Source organism: Balaenoptera physalus (assembly GCF_965194825.1).
Source record: "Balaenoptera physalus genome assembly, chromosome: 1".
Lineage (NCBI taxonomy): Eukaryota > Metazoa > Chordata > Mammalia > Artiodactyla > Balaenopteridae > Balaenoptera > Balaenoptera physalus.
In genome coordinates this window covers 43,218,310-43,230,555 of record NC_138882.1, presented here as the reverse complement: position 1 = coordinate 43,230,555, position 12,246 = coordinate 43,218,310, and the positions used below count along the sequence as shown (strand labels likewise).

At 40.3% G+C, this 12,246-nt stretch overlaps 1 long non-coding RNA gene across 1 annotated transcript in view; it reads left to right on the top strand.

Moving 5' to 3' along the window:
• The window catches only part of LOC309665710, a 193,198-nt gene that overhangs the window by 157,434 nt on the left and 23,518 nt on the right, over positions 1-12,246 (top strand). Inside the window, exon 3 of the long non-coding RNA XR_014266644.1 lies at positions 7,068-12,246. This exon is cut by the window's right edge and continues 23,518 nt beyond it. This is a non-coding gene — a long non-coding RNA (uncharacterized lncRNA). The remainder of the gene's footprint in view (positions 1-7,067) is intronic.

Below are 12,246 nucleotides of genomic sequence, written 5' to 3'. Positions count from 1 at the left end.
CTTATAAAGAAAGCAGCCGCACTCTTCAAGAGCTTTGCTTTTGTTTCTCATTTTATTGACCACCACAAGCAGGTTGCTATATTCTACCACTTACAATCTAAGGTTTCTGTGCAGCATGGAAGTTAACGTGGGTGGCATCTGTCCCTGGAGTGACGTGGAACGTGGCCCCAACGTGTGACTTCAGGTAGAAGCACAAACTGTGGTCATTTGATTTCGAGTCATACTCAAAGTTCTTTTTAAAGGCTGAAGCGTTTATTAGAATAAGTGCAACCCCTGTCTGATAAATGGGATCACATCTGGCTCCATCAACAACACAAACCTCCCAGTATTCAGATAGTTAAAGCTGGCAAGAGAGTGGAACGTTATTTATAGTCATCTTTGCTAAGTAAATCATTTTAAAAATGGCTTTCTAAATGTAATATTTCCCTTTTAAGAAGCCCTCCAGAATTAAAGGGGCTTTACAGTGGAACATGGAACATATTGCAGGGAGAGAGACAGAAGCCGTCTTGATTAATGCCCACGATTATCAGCGATGCAAATCACTTTCACTTATTAAATCTTGTTTAATATCCTAATGACGGCTTCTGAGCAGATTTGGTAATTCCACAGAAAGTGACTGTGAACTAATGCCCTTTCAGCATGTTGAGAATGAGCAGTACTATAAAGAAGACCTCATTTACCATAATTCCTCGCCTGCCCAGGACCCTATTCTCAGCTTCTACTTCGCAGCAGGAGACAATTAACCTTTTCAGTGCCAGACGTGATTCCCAGCACTTTCCAGCTGCGAAGGCCAGCAGGGTCAGAGGAAGATGGAAGTTCTCTTTAGTTGTCGCTCCCCTAGAACAGTTCTAAGAAACCGGACTGCGGCGGAGTAGTAGGGATTTAAAATGTAGCTGCCGGTTCTGTTACTGGGCACGTGTGGTATCTTGCACCAAAGTCTTTTCAAATTGCCCACACCGGGCATTGGCATTGCTTATTCAGCTCGAATCAAAGACTGCCAGAAATGAAAGCAGACACGCGGAAGAAAAGCCTGCTCCTCCCCGAAATGCTGGCTTTCCTTTGTGATCTGTCAGGAAGTAGGTTTTATTGAGGTTGGATATTCGGGAGGTCGCCCCCGGGCGTGGTGATTTAGGGGTTTGCCTTGGGCTTTCTTTTACAGCTGGGCTCCTCTTTCATGGCTCTGCTTGAACTTGGGGCCGTGGAGACGGCCCAGGGCTGGGGCCTGTGCTGAGCCCTTCTCTGTCTGGATGGCCACACCCACCTGTGGATGCAGAGTGACTTCCTAACATCACCACTCCTTGTTTCCAGAAGCAGTGTGCAGAGGTGAGGCAGAGAAGGACCCCTCCGGGACAGATGTACCTGACCAAGGCCATGGGCTAGTGAGGGATCTCCTCCACTCATGCCCTTCCCAGCTCCCCTGGGGGAAGCCCCTCCAGTCAGCCATCCCCTCTGACTTTCAGGAACGCCCTTTCACTCCTCTCCCTCCCTCAATCTGGACGTGTCAACGCTGTCCTGGTATAAAAGAGGCTTTGCTATCGGGGTGGGATAGGGAGGGTGCGAGGGAGGGAGATGCAAGAGGGAAGAGATATGGGAACATACGTATATGTATAACTGATTCACTTTGTTATAAAGCAGAAACTAACACACCATTGTAAAGCAATTATACTCCAATAAAGATGTTAAAAAAAAAAAAAAAAGAGGCTTTGCATTTGAGTAAAGACCGAGGAAGGAACCAGGCAATTTCCTGGTCTGCTTTGGAACATAGAACAACTCCAAATGGACCACTACTTTTGGGACTAAAGTGACCTTCTCCTTGTCCTAACTGGACCCATACCAAGACTGAACAGCCCCCAATGCAGGGACTCCAATGGGCCAGACACAAAACCTTCTTGTTTCATAGCACGAGCACATGAAGTCTTGCTTATTGCTGATGAAAGAAAACCACCATTCATTTTTCCTTCCCAAAGATTTCAGGGGCAGAGAAAGATCAAGGGGAGCAATGGGTGAGAGAGGAAGATGGTGAGGGTTTGGAGGATGAAATGCTGATTCTCTGTCAAGGAGGAGGACGAGAGTTGGGATGGGATTCTGGGCCACTTTGTACCCTACAGACCCCAGGTGGGGAGAGACACTGCCCCCTGAGTCCATCATCCCCTGGGGGGGGGGTGGCGGTGGAGGTAGGATCCATCCTACGTGAGTGCTGGAGACAGGGTACAGGAAAGTCAAGCAACGCTATGTTAGAACACGATTTCAGAACTCAGTGGAGCCATGAGGAATCTCCCCTTCTCAGCCTGGCATCCTAATTCGTGCTTCAGGCTGCCCTGCCCCTCCCTGCCCGCCTCTATGTTTGTTCCTCACATTGCACATCTCAGCTTTTAGCGTGCTAGGGCCTTCACTCATTTAACTTGTCTACTGCTTCTTTTCTGTCTCCCCTGCTAGAATGTAAGCACCACGATGGATCTCCATGCACGGACGTGCTTAGGACAGCGCCCCTGGCAGGCGCTGAACAAAGGAATGAATCTGGGGGTTGAAGGACTGTCTCTGTAGCACAATGGAAGGGTCTTAGACTAGAAGGTGAAGGAATTAGGTTTGTGCTGACTCAGCCATATGGAAGCCACCACACATTTAAGACCTTTGACCAACTGTTTAAACTCTCTGAGCTGACAGATCCTCAGCCCTAAGACGGGGATTGACATGACCTCATTTGGCCTGTTTCTCTGTAGGGCAGCAGAAAGGGGGATGTGGTAACGCTTTGAAAACCGTGAGGGGTTAGATAAGTGTTGGGTGTTGCCATTGGTGGGGACAGACCTGCAGCTACTTCATTTTATTTAAGTCCCACTTTCCTTGTTCCCCTTTTCTGTACTCAAGGCTCACATGCCCACTTCTGCATGAAATGTTCCCTGATCTTCCTGGGCAGAATCCCTCCCCCTTTGTTTGTGCCCCTCTGTCTACAACCTCATTCCAGCCTGTCCTGTTATCCTGTCTATGCTGCATGCCTCTCTACATCCACAGCAATCATAATGCAACTAACATCTGCTGAGGATCCATTACGGGCCAGGCACTGCTCTAGAGGTGTGACATTAATGAACTCATTTCAACCTCAAACAACCCATTTTACAGATGAGGAAGCTGAGGCATACAGAATTAAGTCAATAGGTCCAAAGTCATACAGGTGGGAGGTGGGGTGGTCAGCATCTGAATGCAGTCAATTAACTCCTGTCCCACTATCTGTACCCATGGCCTCTCAGGGCTGCCTGGTGCTTGCATGTTGGAGAGCACAGCAAATGTTGCAGAAGTGGGCAAATCTGTGGATGGGGCTTTCTGCCTGTCCGCTCACAAAAAGGGTTGTTCTGAGAAGCAAGTCAAAATGGGTGTGAGGGTGCTTATAATGAAAAAGCAATAAGCACTTACAGCTTATTGTTATAATTAAATATTTTTAATGACAATGAAAGTAGAAATGTCTAGAACATAGTTAAAGAAGCATCTATGAAAATATTCACCATCTGTTCTTGGGCAGTTTTGTAAATGCTCTATGAAATGACTCACAGATTTCTAGACTTCTTTTTGACCCCCTGCCAAACTTTTAGGTTAATGATATCTGGACAATCTTTGCTTCAATCTCACTCTGAATTTTTTCTTATTTTTTTTTTTAAAACATTGTATTTCTTTTATTTTCTATTTTTAAAAATTGTAGTGGGGTTTCCCTGCTGTGGTTAAGAATCCGCCTGCCAATGCAGGGGACACAGGTTTGAGCCCTGGTCCGGGAAGATCCCACATGCTGTGGAGCAACTAAGCCCATGCGCCACAACTACTGAGCCTGCACTCTAGAGCCCACGAGCCACAACTACTGAGGCTGTGCACCACAATTACTGGAGCCCGCACTCCTAGAGCCCGTGCTCCACAACAAGAGAAGCCACCGCAATGAGAACCCCATGCACCACAACGAAGAGTAGCCCCTGCTCACTGCAAATAGAGACAGCCCGCGTGCCCAACAAAGACCCAATGCAGCCAAAAATAAATAAATAAAACAATTTTTTTAAAATGGTGGTAAAATAGACATAAAGTTTATTATTTTTGCTGTAAAGTTCAGTGGCATTAAGTACTTTCATATTGTGTAACCATTGCTACCATCCATCATCTCCAGAAGATTTTTCATCTTCCAAAATGGAAACTTTGTACCCATTAAACAATAACTATCTTTTTCCTCTTCCCCAGGCCCTGGAAACCACCATTCTACTTTCTGTTTCTATGAATTTGACTACTCTAGGTGACTCATATAAGTGGAATAATACAGTATTTATGCTTATGTGACTGGCTTATTTCACTTAGCATAATGTCTTCAAGATTTATCCATGTTGTAGCATGTATCAGAATTTCATTTTTTAAAAGGCTGAATAATATTATATGTGTGTGTGTGTATACCACACTTTGCTTATCCATCCATCTGTGAATGGACACTTAGGTTGCTTCCACTTTCGGCTATTGTGCATAACACTGCTATGAACATGGGAGTACAAATATCTGTCTGAGTCTGTGTTTCAGTTCTTTTGGGTATATACCTAGCAGTGGAATTGCTGGATCATATGGTAATTCTATTTTTAATTTTTTGAGGAACCATGAAACCATTTTCCACAGCAGCTGCACCACTTTACATTCCCACCAGCAGTGAACAAGAGTTCCAATTTCTCTGTATCTTCATCAACACCTGCTATTTTCTGTTCTTTCTTTCGATTAACATCTTTATTGGAGTATAATTGCTTTGCAATGGTGTGTTAGTTTCTGCTTTATAACAAAGGGAATCAGCTATACATATACATATATCCCCATATCTCCTCCCTCTTGCATCTCCCTCCCACCCTCCCTATCCCAGCCCTCTAGGTGGTCACAAAGCACCGAGCTAATCTCCCTGTGCTCTGTGGCTGCTTCCCACTAGCTATCAATTTTACATTTGGTAGTGTACATATGTCTGTGCCACTCTCTCACTTCGTCCCAGTCTACCATTCCCCCTCCCTGTGTCCTCAAGTCCATTCTCTATGTCTGTGTCTTTGTTCCTGTCCTGCCCTTAGGTTCTTCAGAACCATTTTTTTTTAGATTCTATATATATGTGTTAGTATACGGTATTTGTTTTTCTCTTTCTGACTTACTTTACTCTGTATGACAGTCTCTAGGTCCATCCACCTCACTACAAATGACTCAATTTCATTTCTTTTTATGGCTGAGTAATATTCCATTGTATATATGTGCCACATCTTCTTTATCTATTCATCTGTTGATGGACACTTAGGTTGCTTCCATGTCCTGGCTATTGTAAATAGAGCTGCAATGAACATTGTGGTACATGACTCTTTTTGAATTATGGTTTTCTCAGGGTATATGCCCAGGAGTGGGATTGCTGGGTCATATGGTAATTCTATTTTTAGTTTTTTAAGGAAACTCCATACTGTTCTCCACAATGGCTGTATCAATTTACATTCCCACCAAGAGTGCAAGAGGGTTCCCTTTTCTCCACACCCTCTCCAGCATTTATTGTTTGTAGATTTTTTGATGATGGCCATCCTGACAGAAGTGATACCTCATTGTAGTTTTGATTTGCATTTCTCTAATGATTAGTGATGTTGAGCATCCTTTCATGTGTTTGTTGGCAATCTGTATATCTTCTTTGGAGAAATGCCTATTTAGGTCTTCTGCCCATTTTTGGATTGGGTTGTTTGTTTTTTTGATATTGAGCTGCATGAGCTGCTTGTAAATTTTGGAGATTAATCCTTTGTCAGTGGCTTCATTTGCAAATATTTTCTCCCATTCTGAGGGATGCCTTTTCGTCTTGTTGATGGTTTCCTTTGCTATGCAAAAGCTTTTAAGTTTCATTAGGTCCCATTTGTTTTTGTTTTTATTTCCATTTCTCTAGGAGGTGGGTCAAAAAGGATCTTGCTGTGATTTATGTCATAGAGTGTTCTGCCTATGTTTTCCTCTAAGAGTTTGATAGCGTCTGGCCTTACATTTAGGTCTTTAATCCATTTTGAGTTTCTTTTTGTGTATGGTGTTAGGGAGTGTTCTAATTTCATTCTTTTACATGTAGCTGCCCAGTTTTCCAGGCACAACTTATTGAAGAGGCTGTCTTTTCTCCATTGTATATTCTTGCCTCCTTTATCAAAGATAAGGTGACCATATGTGCATGGGTTTATCTCTGGGCTTTCTATCCTGTTCCATTGATCTATATTTCTGTTTTTGTCCCAGTGCCATACTGTCTTGATTACTGTAGCTCTGTAGTATAGTCTGAAGTCCAGGAGCCTGATTTCTCCAGTTCCGTTTTTCTTTCTCAAGATTGCTTTGGCTATTTGGAGTCTTTTGTGTTTCCATACAAATTGTGAAATTTTTTGTTCTAGTTCTGTGAAAAATGCCATTGGTAGTTTGATAGGGATTGCATTGAATCTGTAGATTGCTTTGGGTAGTGTAGTCATTTTCACAATGTTGATTCTTCCAATCCAAGAACATGGTATATCTCTCCATCTGTTTGTATCATCTTTAATTTCTTTCATCAGTGTCTTATAATTTTCTGCATACAGGTCTTTTGTCTCCTTAGGTAGGTTTATTCCTAGGTATTTTATTCTTTTTGTTGCAATGGTAAATGGGAATGTTTCCTTAATTCCTCTTTCAGATTTTCCATCATTAGTGGATGGGAATGCAAGAGATTTTTGTGCATTAATTTTGTATCCAACAACTTTACCAAATTCATTGATTAGCTCTAGTAGTTTTCTGGTGGCATCTTTAGGATTCTCTATGTATAGTATCATGTCATCTGCAAGCAGTGACAGTTTTACTTCTTCTTTTCCAATTTGGATTCCTTTTATTTCTGTTTCTTCTCTGATTGCCATGGCTAGGACTTCCAAAACTATGTTGAAAAATAGTGGTGAGAGTGGACAACCTTGTCTTGTTCCTGATCTTAGAGGAAATGCTTAATTTTTTCACCATTGACAATGATGTTTGCTGTGAGTTTTTCATATATGGCCCTTATTATGTTGAGGTAGGTTCACTGTACGCCCATTTTCTGGAGAGTTTTTATCATAAATGAGTGTTGAATTTTATCAAAAGCTTTTTCTGCATCTATTGAGATGATCATATGGTTTTTATTCTTCAGTTTGTTAATATGGTGTATCACATTGATTGATTTGCATATATTGAAGAATCCTTGCATCCCTGGGATAAATCCCACTTGATCATGGTGTATGATCCTTTTGATCTGCTGTTGGATTCTGTTTGCTAGTATTTTGTTGAGGATTTTTGCATCTATATTCATCAGTGATATTGGTCTGTAATTTTCTTTTTTTCTAGTATCTTTGTTTTGGTATCAGGGTGATGGTGGCCTCATAGCATGAGTTTGGGAGTGTTCCTACTTCTGCAATTTTTTGGAAGAGTTTGAGAAGGATTGTTGTTAGCTCTTCTCTAAATGTTTGATTGAATTCACCTGTGAAGCCATCTGGTCCTGGACTTTTGTTTGTTGGAAGATTTTTAATCACAGTTTCAATTTCAGTGCTTGTGATTGGTCTGTTCATATTTTGTATTTCTTCCTGGTTCAGTCTTGGAAGGTTATGCATTTCTAAGAATTTGTCCATTTCTTCCAAGTTGTCCATTTTATTGACATATAATTGCTTGTAGTAATCTCTCATGATCCTTTGTATTTCTGCAGCGTCAGTTGTTACTTCCCCTTTTTCATTTTTAATTCTATTGATTTGGGTCTTCTCCCTTTTTTTCTTGATGAGTCTGGCTAATGGTTTATCAATTTTGTTTATCTTCTCAAAGAACCAGCTTTTAGTTTTATTGATCCTTGCTATTGTTTTCTTTGTTTCTATTTCATTTATTTCTGCTCTGATCTTTATGATTTGTTTCCTTCTGTTAACTTTGGGTTTTGTTTGTTCTTCTTTCTCTAGTTCCTTTAGGTGTCAGGAACTAGAGGTGTTAGTTAACACTAATCAGGTGTTAGATTGTTTATTTGAGATTTTTCTTTTTTCTTGAGGTAGGCTTGTATTGCAATAATCTTCCCTCTTAGATCTGCTTTTGCTGCATCCCATAGGTTTTGGATCATCATGTTTTCGTTGTCATTTGTCTCTAGGTATTTTTTGATTTCCTCTTTGATTTCTTCAGTGCTCTCTTGGTTATATAGTAACATACTGTTTAGCTTCCATGTGTTTGTGTTTTTTACGTTTATTTCCCTGTAATTGATTTCTAATTTCATAGCATTGTGGTCAGAAAAGATGCTTGGTATGATTTCAGTTTTCTTTAATTAATTGAGGCTTGATTTGTGACCCAAGATGTGATCTGTCCTGGATAATGTTCCATGTGCGCTTGAGGAGAAAGTGTAATCTGTTGTTTTTGGATGGAATGTCCTATAAATATCATTTAAATCTATCTGGTCTATTGTGTCATTTAAAGCCTGTGTTTCCTTATTCATTTTCTGTTTGGATGATCTGTCCATTGATGTAAGTGAGGTGCTCCCCAACTATTATTGTGTTTCTGTCGATTTCCTCTTTTATAGCTGTTAGTAGTTGCCTTATGTATTGAGGTGCCCCTATGTTGGGTGCATATATATTTATAATTGTTATATCTTCTTCTTGGTGTGATCCCTTGTTCATTATGTAGTGTCCTTCCTTGTCTCTTGTAACATCCTTTATTTTCAAGTCTATTTTATCCGATATGAGTATTGCTACTCCAGCTTTCTTTTGATTTCCATTTGCATGGAATATGTTTTTCCATCCCATCACTTTCAGTCTGTATGTGTCCCTAGGTCTCAAGTGGGTCTCTTGTACACAGCATATATATGGGTCTAGTTTTTGTGTGCATTCAGCGATCCTGTGTCTTTTGGTTGGAGCATTTAATCCATTCACTTTTAAGGTAATTATCGATATGTATGTTCACATTACCATTTTCTTAATTGTTATGGGTTTGTTTTTGTAGGTGCTTTTCTTCTCTTGTGTTTCCCATTTAGAGAAGTTCCTTTAGCATTTGTTGTAGAGCTGGTTTGGTGATGCTGAATTCTCTTAGCTTTTGCTTCTCTGTAAAGCTTTTGATTTCTCTATCGAATCTGAATGAGATCCTTGCTGGGTAGAATAATCTTGGTTGTAGGTTTTTCCCTTTCATCACTTTAAATATGTTATGCCACTTCCTTCTGTCTTGCAGAGTTTCTGCTGAGAAATCAGCTGTTAACATTATGGGATTTCCCTCATATGTTATTTGTCATTTTTCCCTTGTTGTTTTCCATAATTTTTCTTTGCTTTTAATTCTTGTCAACGTGATTACTATGTGTCTTGGCCTGTTTCTCCTTGGGTTTATCCTGCCTGGGACTCTCTGTGCTTCCTGGACTTGGGTGGCTATTTCCTTTCCCATGTTAGGCTATTTCCTTTCCCATGTTATAATCTCTTCAAATATTTTCTCAGGTCCTTTCTCTCTCACTTCTCCTTCTGGGACCCCTATAATGAGAATGTTGTTCCATTTAGCATTGTCCCAGAGGTCTCTTAGGCTGTCTTCATTTCTTTTCATTCTTTTTTCTTTATTCTGTTCCATGGCAGTGAATTCCACCATCCTGTCTTCCAGGTCTCTTATCCATTCTTCTGCCTCAGTAATTCTGCTATTGATTCCTTCTAGTGTATTTTTCATTTCAGTTATTGTATTGTTCGTCTCTGTTTGTTCTTTAGTTGTTCTAGGTATTTGTCCTTTAATTCTTCTAGGTCTTTGTTAAACATTTCTTGCATCTCCTCGATCTTTGCCTCCATTCTTTTCCCAAGGTCCTGGATCATGTTCACTATCATTATTCTGAATTCTTTTTCTGGAAGGTTGCCTATCTCCACTTCATTTAGTTGTTTTTCGGGGGTTTTATCTTGTTCCTTCATCTGGTACATAGCCCTCTGCCTTTTCATCTTGTCTATCTTTCCTTGAATGTGGTTTTTGTTCCACAGGCTACAGGATTGTAGTTCTTCTTGCTTCTGCTGTCTGCCTTCTGTTGGATGAGGCATCCCATAGGTTTTGGGTCATCGTGTTTTCATTGTCATTTGTTTCTAAGTATTTTTTGATTTCCTCTTTGATTTCTTCAGTGATCTCTTGGTTATTTAGTAGTGTATTGTTTAGCCTTCATGTGTTTGTATTTTTTACAGTTTTTTCCCTGTTATTGATAACTAGTCTCATAGCGTTGTGGTCTGAAAAGATACTTGATATGATTTCAATTTTCTTAAATTTACCAAGGCTTGATTTGTGACCCAAGATATGATCTATCCTGGACAATGTTCCATGAGCACTTGAGAAGAAAGTGTATTCTGTTGTCTTTGGAAGGAATGTCCTGTAAATATCAATTAATTCCATCTTGTTTAATGCATCATTTAAAGATTGTTTTTCCTTATTTTCATTTTGGATGATCTCTCCATTAGGGAAAGTGGGGTGTTAAAGTCCCCTAGTATGATTATGTTACTGTCAATTTCCCCTTTTATGGCTGTTAGCATTTGCCTTATGTATTGAGCTGCTCCTATGCTGGGTGCATAAATATTTACAATTGTTATATCTTCTTCTTGGATTGATCCCTTGATCATTATGTAGTGTCCTTCTTTGTCTCTGGTAATAGTCTTTATTTTAAAGTCTATTTTGTCTGATATGAGAATTGCTACTCCAGGTTTCTTTTAATTTCCATTTTCATGGAATATCTTTTTCCTTCCCCTCACTTTCAGTCTGTATGTGTCCCTAGGTCTGAAGTGGGTCTCTTGTAGACAGCATATATATGGGCTTTGTTTTTGTATCCATTCAGCCAGTCTATGTCTTTTGGTGGGAGCATTTAATCCTTTTACATTTAAGGTAGTTATCAATATGTATGTTCTTATTACCATTTTCTTAATTGTTTGGGGTTTGTTTTTGTAGGCCTTTTCTTTCCCTTGTGTTTCCTGCCTAGAGAAGTTCCTTTAGCATTTGTTTTAAAGCTGGTTTGGTGGTGCTGAATTCTCTTAGCTTTTGCTTGTCTGTAAAGGTTTTAATTTCTCTGTCAAATCTGAATGAGATCCTTGTTGGGTAGAGTAATATTTGTTGTAGGTTTTTGCCTTTCATCATTTTAAATATATACTGCCATTCCCTTCTGGCTTGCAGAGTTTCTGCTGAAAGATCAGCTGTTAACCTTATGGGTATTCCTTGTATGTTATTTGTTGCTTTTCCCTTGCTGCTTTTAACATTTTTTCTTTGTATTTAATTTTTGATAGTTTGATTAATATCTGTCTTGGTGCGTTTTTCCTTGGATTTATCCTATATGGGACTCTCTGTGCTTCCTGGACTTGATTGCCTATTTCCTTTCCCATATTAGGGAAGTTTTCAACTATGATCTCTTGAAATATTTTCTCTGTCCCTTTCTTTTTCTCTTCTTCTTCTGGGACCCCTATAATTCGAATGTTGGTGCATTTAATGTTGCCCCAGAAGTCTTTGAGACTGTCCTCAATTCTTTTCATTCTTTTTTCTTTATTCTGTTCTGCGGTAGTTATTTCCACTAGTTTATCTTCCAGGTCACTTATCCATTGTTCTGCCTCAGTTATTCTGCTATTGATTCCTTCTAGAGAATTTTTAATTTCAATTATTTTGTTGTTCATCATTGTTTGCTCTTTATTTCTTCTAGGTCCTTGTTAATCGTTTCTTGTATTTTCTCCATTCTTTTTCCAAGATTTTGGATCATCTTTACTATCATTTCTCTGAATTCTTTTTCAGGTAGACTGCCTCTTTCCTCTTCATTTGTTTGGTCTGGTGGGTTTTTTCCTTGCTCCTTCATCTGCTGTGTGTTTCTCTGTCTCCTCATTTTGCTTAACTTACTGTGTTTGGGGTCTCCTTTCCGCAGGCTGCAGGTTCATATTTCCTGTTGCTTTTGGTGTCTGCCCCCAGTGGCTAGGGTTGGTTCAGTGTGTTGTGTAGGCTTCCTGGCGGAGGGGACTGGTGCCTGTGTTCTGGTGGATGAGTCTGGGTCTTGTCTTTCTGGTGGGCAGGACTGCGTCCACTGGTGTGTTTTGGGGTGTCTGTGACCTTATTATGACTTTAGACAGCTTCTCTGCTAGTGGGTGGGGTGTGTTCCTGTCTTGCTAGTTGTTTGGCATAGGGTGTCCAGCACTGTAGCTTGCTGGTCATTGAGTGGAGCTGGGTCTTAGCGTTGAGATGGAGATCTCTGGGAGAGCTTTCACTGTTTGATTGTACGTCGATCCAGGATGTCTCTGGTAGACCAATGTCCTGAACTTGGCTCTCCCA